This window comes from Carya illinoinensis, chromosome 15 (assembly GCF_018687715.1).
Source record: "Carya illinoinensis cultivar Pawnee chromosome 15, C.illinoinensisPawnee_v1, whole genome shotgun sequence".
In the NCBI taxonomy this organism is placed as follows: Eukaryota; Viridiplantae; Streptophyta; class Magnoliopsida; order Fagales; family Juglandaceae; genus Carya; species Carya illinoinensis.
This window is the reverse complement of record NC_056766.1, coordinates 4,084,456-4,091,308: the sequence shown is the minus strand read 5'-3', so window position 1 is coordinate 4,091,308 and position 6,853 is coordinate 4,084,456.

Here is a 6,853-nt window from a genome sequence, read left to right as displayed (position 1 = left end):
CATGTGAGACTTATTGATACAAAAGATAGAGCATCTCAAAAAGAGAAAGACACAAATAATTGGTGCTCCTGAAGAGGCCATACCCACGAAACAAGCAATAAAGTCCATCCAGATTTTCTGTATAAAATTCTCCTATATAAACTCTTGAAGAGTACAAATCTCCTGAAGAGTGCCTCCTGAAGAGGTTTATCATGAAAATGTCTTCCCTTGAAGAGGGACAGGTACTTGAAAATAACGAGATCTCGTTACATTTCATGAATAATGGAGAAATTATGGATAGAAATAAAATCGTTGTCGACAACGTATTTCCATATGAGATGGCAATTGACATTACCAGAAGTAATGTAGCAAGTGAATCAAGAACCGTCGAAGAATACCGACGTAAAATATTGACCAATATTCGAAAGAAATAATTCATGCAGAATTGATTCACTAGTAAAATATGATGCATCGGGACTTATAGTCCAAACACCTAAAGAGGTGATGCTTGTTGAATGTCAGTGGGTATTTATAGAAAGGAAATAAAAATGTGATATATAAATCACGAGTCAGTTTCTCAATTCCTGCAGAATTGATATCACTCAGTAAAATGTGATAAATATGGACTTGAAGTCCAAACACCTAAAGAGGTGATTTTTGTTAAATACCAGTGGATATTTATATACATGATATAAAAAAAGTCTGAAACTTTTAATATGAAAATGTGATATAGAAATCACAAGTTAGTTTCTCGAAGAAACAATATTGATATGATTTTAAAATGGTTGAAATCATATTGAGATTTTTATTAGCTTGAAAGTTACCGAGAGTTTGGATATGCATGATTAACTGCATATTTATATGGATCATTGGATCATGATATATATATGAAAATCCCTGAAGGATAGAAAATGTCTGAAGCTTCTAATCAAGTTTCAGAGATCCTTATATAATCTAAAGCAATCCAAACGAAAAAAAAAGCTATTATTGCAGTTTATATATATGATTCAAATGTCATTGAGGCTCCAGAAGAGCTCATGAAACTGCACATATTTGAAATATAAATCTGAAACCCTTGCGGCTTCAAGGGGAAGATGGATGATGTTATTAGTCATGAAATACCATCTTTTAAATACAATTAGTATTTCAGATTCATATTATAGGTTTGATAAGGAGTGTGCATTATTAAAGAAGAAATAAAATGAAGCACACAGAACATCTACCAGAAGATAGAAACACAAATATGAATATTTGTGAAATATTATTTTATTATCTTGAAGCAAGAATTACAGAAATTTAAGGCACTTTGCCTCATTCTTCAAATGCTCTTGTTCTTCAAGAATCTGCATGTCATCCCTATCTAAAGCGGTGGGCAATCGAAAAGAAGATTTAAGCAAAGATTTTAAATTCCTATTCTCTTTCTTTATTGATTCTATCTTCATGTTGGACTCCAGAAGAAGTCGCTGAAGTATAGCAATATTCTCGTGGAGATAGTCAACTCCACAAGTTCTGGATTACAGTCGCTGAGAAAATGCGACAATGGATGATGAGTATCGGGTACCGAGACTCACAAGCTCATAGATAGCTTCATTATCTGACCTATGAGTCAGATCATTACATTGCATGATAGCACCTGTGGTAGAAGCAGGAACAGCTGATGAACGAGGTGCAGAATACCTCATATATTGGCCATGAGAAGATCGCTGAGCCATTGCAGAGTAAAAATGTAGAGAGAGATTGCAGGATAAGAATGCAGAAAGAGATTGCAGAGTAAAATTGCAGTATGATTACAGAAAAGTGAAGAAGATGAGATGCGAATGAAGATGAGCTGAATATCTCTTTTATAGAGAAAATTATGATACAACATCTCTCGTGAAGCAAGAGAAAAGAGATGGAATATAGCTTCATAGCTCTGCGGCGCCTGACAGCTGAGGCGCCTGACAGCACGCCTGACAGCTGCAGCACCTAACAGCACGCCTGACAGCTACAGTACCTGAAAGCACGCCTGACACCTACAGAGGAGTTGAAAATCTGCGGTGCTTGTCTGATCTTAAAAGGCTGGCCACCGTTTTTATTAAAAATAAGGTCCACATTTAGTTGGATGTACAAATGCGAGTTATCTTTCAGATACACACAAGAAGATCATTGCAATTCATGAGAAGAAAGTTGAAATTGATATCAAGAAGGTACGGTCAAGTAAAAATCTGGCAGATTTATTCACTAAAGCATTACCAACTGCAACATTTAAGAAGATTATGCAGAACATTGGAATGCGGAGGTTTGAAGACATGTTATCATACACTTTTCAGGGGAAGTAATGTCTTGAAGACTTGTGCTGATTGTACTCTTTTTCCTTCGCTAAGGTTTTATCCCACTGGGTTTTCCTTTGCAAGGTTTTAATGAGGCAATCCTAACAGCACTCGGCGATACATATGAATACTGTACTCTTTTTCCTTCGCCATTAGTTTTTTCCCACAGGGTTTTTCCTTGGCAAGGTTTTAACGAGGCATATTCTTTAAATATGGTCATCCAAAGGGGAAGTGTTATAAACTATCTTGAATTGTATGACCATATTTATCTAGTCGTCAAATGCATAGTGCATAGTACTAGCATAGTCCCCTTTGTACGCCTATATATATCATTGAATTCTTTAAGAAATATATAGTTTGATATACAGATCAATAAGAGAATCTCTTCTCTCGTTCTCTCTCAATCTCTCTGAGTTCTCTCTCATTCTTTCTCTATGTTTGAAAATCTCTTTATTTTGATTGATTTAAAATATTTACAATAGAGTACTATATATTTAAAATATACAAAACAAATATTTTTCAATGTGAAAAAAGAAAAAGAAACACATGATGAGGTGGAATATAGTGGAAATAATTTTGATTCCACAGGTCAGCAAAAGTAGCCAAACAACAAACAAAAATTCAAGTAATTGGCCAGACGAATTAAACTAGCTAGATATCTTATCCAAATAAAACACTAGCCAAACAATGAATGTCATCATCCATGTTTATCACTGGCAAAGAAAAAGCTAATTCCAACAAACAATAATTTAAGAGCTAGCCCCACAACAATAATTTTAGAGCTATCTCAATCATGGAATGACCAAGTAAAACAAGTCTCCCACTACAATAATTGAAGAGCTATCTCAATCATGGAATGACCAGTAAAACAAGTCTCTCATTTGTATGGTTTTTAAGATTTCTAAAAATTTTATTTAAAATCTAAGTGTTAAGAGTAAAGGAGATTGTATGGATGTAATGGGCCAATTATCTAATTGAAAAAAACAAAAAAATCATTATAATTGACTAAAATCTCTCTTCCATATATCAAATAGTATCAAAGAAAATACCAATGAAAGATCTAGTATCGCTTTTCTTCTTGGATCTTACCTTTTACTTTAAAGGGTAGTGATAGGTGTACTATCCATTTACTATTTATAATGTATTTGTTTTTTTATTAATTTTTTTTAAATATTTTTTTAATATCCTTAATCATTAAGAAAAAAATTAAGAAATATATATAAAATTTTATTAATAGTCACTTATTTAATCATTAAGTAAAATAAAAAAATAATAAAAAATTAAATATAAAAAAAATAAATAAATAATAAAAAGATAGTAACCTTTTATCATTATTCTTACAAGAGATGATATCTAGAAATTTATGTGTGTGCATGTATATCATGTGTAGCTGGTAGCTGAAAAGTGCCTATCTTTTCACTGTGTTCCTATTATAAGAGGTTACGTATTTTAGGGATACTGAATGAATCCGTGAACAAGGGGCCCCTTGACGTTTCTAGTTGGAAACAATGTGGAAAAAGGGAAACAAATAATAGAAAACGGAAACACGTGTGAGAAACGCAAATTATTTTGACCCCACGTGTCTGCAAAATATACTAAAAGAGAGAGACCTAATAATGGTCCGACAAAATATGAACTCTTTTTTATAAGAAAAGTAGAAAGTACGTACGAAAGCAATGTTTTTAATTTTGAATAAGTAAAAGATTCTTCAATCTTTTCACTGTGTTCCTATTATAAGAGGTTACGTATTTTAGGGATACTGAATGAATCCGTGAACAAGGGGCCCCTTGACGTTTCTAGTTGGAAACAATGTGGAAAAAGGGAAACAAATAATAGAAAACGGAAACACGTGTGAGAAACGCAAATTATTTTGACCCCACGTGTCTGCAAAATATACTAAAAGACAGAGACCTAATAATGGTCCGACAAAATATGAACTCTTTTTTATAAGAAAAGTAGAAAGTACGTACGAAACAATGTTTTTAATTTTGAATAAGTAAAAGATTCTTCAATCTCATCATGATTGTGGTATATAAAGTAGTGTATTGTTAAAGTTAGAAGTAAATTTATAAATAGATATAATTTTTTGTTATAGAATAAAATTATTTTATATTAAAAATAATTAATTTATAACCTGATATATTATAAAAAATTATATTAATTTTTTAATTTATTTTTGTTATAAAGTAAATATAGTATGCACACAGCAAGCACAAAGAAGGTAGAACCAATTTAAGCAATTAAGTGAAGCCAATACATTTATACTCCAATTGAATGTTTTATCCTTTTATGCATCAGATTATTAAAACCGACAAAAATAGCCTTTAATTAAGAAAAACAGACATATAGTATCGATATCGAATTTCAACACTTAGTTCGGTTTGGTCCTTAAAAATTTTTTATTTTAAATTTAAAATTTTTATCTCATTATTATAATTTTTTCAAATTTTCATATAAAATATAATAAATATATTTTAATATTTTATCTTAAAATTCAAAATTTTTATCTTACTATCAAACTATACCTTAAGATCAATTAAAAACAGAGTTGTACAATGCTGACGGTCAAATCTAATTAAATGAGATATTTACATTATACATTTTTTTTAAGTTTCAAAATAATGTATCAGTATTAATAATTTAGAGTAGGAATTGTAAAACTTTTAGTACGTACCATTTAAAATATACAAAACAAATACTTCCCGTATGTGTCAGGAAAAGACAGAAAAATAAGAATTTCATTACGTTCAAATAAAGTCATGTATTAATCTGCATATCAATACTGATTCTTTCATATTCAAAATTTAAGTTGATATTGTTTTAAATAAAATCTATTTTTTAACGAATCACATTAGATTAATATAAATATTACTGCGTAATTGTATTTGTAACTAAATTTTTCTAAAAAATAAAAACAAAAATAGGAAAAGAAACACATGCAGGTGGAATAAAATTACCCAAATAATAAGAGAGGTAGATATGCAAAAGTAGCAAAATAAAAAAACAAAAAAAAATTCAAGCAATTGATCAGACAAAAGATATTTATCCAAAGATAAAAATTGCCAAAAAAATGAATGCCGCCAAGTTAATTTCTGAATACAAAGCAAAAGATACCCATAACAATAATTTAAGAGCTCGACTTGCAAAAGACATCTTTCTTTTATATTTTTTTTTCTTCTAAGTCTCCCACTATGAGTTAGAAAAAATGAAATAATCCTGGTTCAACAACAATACCAGTCATATTGTATTTGATTGTATATATATAGTCGATTAAACAGATTGAATTACAACTTGCAGATAAGTGGAGACAAGTACATGAAACTAAAGATAATTACAAATAACTGAAGTTAAGATAAGGCAACAACTTCTTGATTAGCTATGTAACAACTTGGTGTTCCATAGATTTAATATTTTCAAAGTTCAACCCTTTAATCAAGGCATGCACATGTAAAAGATGACAATCAATCATCTTTCAAAATTTTCAAATTTAATTTTCAAAAATATTCATGCACATGTAGAAAATGTATTTTAATGCTTTATGATAAAATATTAATTTTGAGCATTAATCCTAATTTCGAATTTTGAAGATATTTACAACATTACTCTATAATTTTAATGTGAACTTGTTCCCTTCTTACTCATGCTTGTTTCCTTGATGTGCTTGACTCCATTGTGTAGACAACTTGAGCTTGAGACTTCTTTATTCTTTGAATTCATTTGTTATCATCAAAATTCATGTGTAAATATATAATTACACAAAACTTGAAATCTTGAGTTCAACAATCTCCCCCTTTTTGATGATGACAAATACTTGATAGAACCTGAAACCTGTATTAATACTTAAGCTCTCCCTGAGAATGTGCGTTAGTCTTTCAAGCAAAAGTATAAATATAATTCCAAGCATATATAACAAGTTTAGTAATTTAAACAGTGTTAATGTTCTAGTCTAACACTTCTCCCCCTTTTGGCATCATTAAAAAGGATCCGCAACAAGTAAATAAACGGAAGAAAATGGTGCGTTAGTAGACACTATAGATAGTTGAAAAATGGAGCCGTCCGTGACCCGACAAGTGCTGCAAAGCCTCGAGGCCTAACTTTATGAATTTAATACGGCTGAAGATTTAAACAATCGCCTGATATTGTTGACAAACGGGATTGAAGGCTCCGAGTTTCTATAAAAAAATGATCATTTTCATCTATCGGATGCCAAAAAAATAATCGCTTCTTGACCTGAGTTCTGTTTTTTCACAACGATAGAATGGCTGAGCAATTCTCTTCCACTAATGTTCCAGACTTGAATCAGGAACCCTTGACGCATCAATCATCAATCTTCTCTCCTGAGGCCGTCAATACCATGATAGGAGCAGTGAATCGTTTTTCTAGTAAGGCTGATTCTGAGATTATTGCAGAATCAAGAATGCTCAGTAGTCAATATGTTGCCTCTGTTACGATCATGTCTCGGAGGTTAATGGCGAGGGTGAGTGAGATTGATCATCTTAACATGCAAATATTTGAGTTACGACAGAAGCTTGCTAATAAGGATAGTGATAATAAAAGGCTAAAGC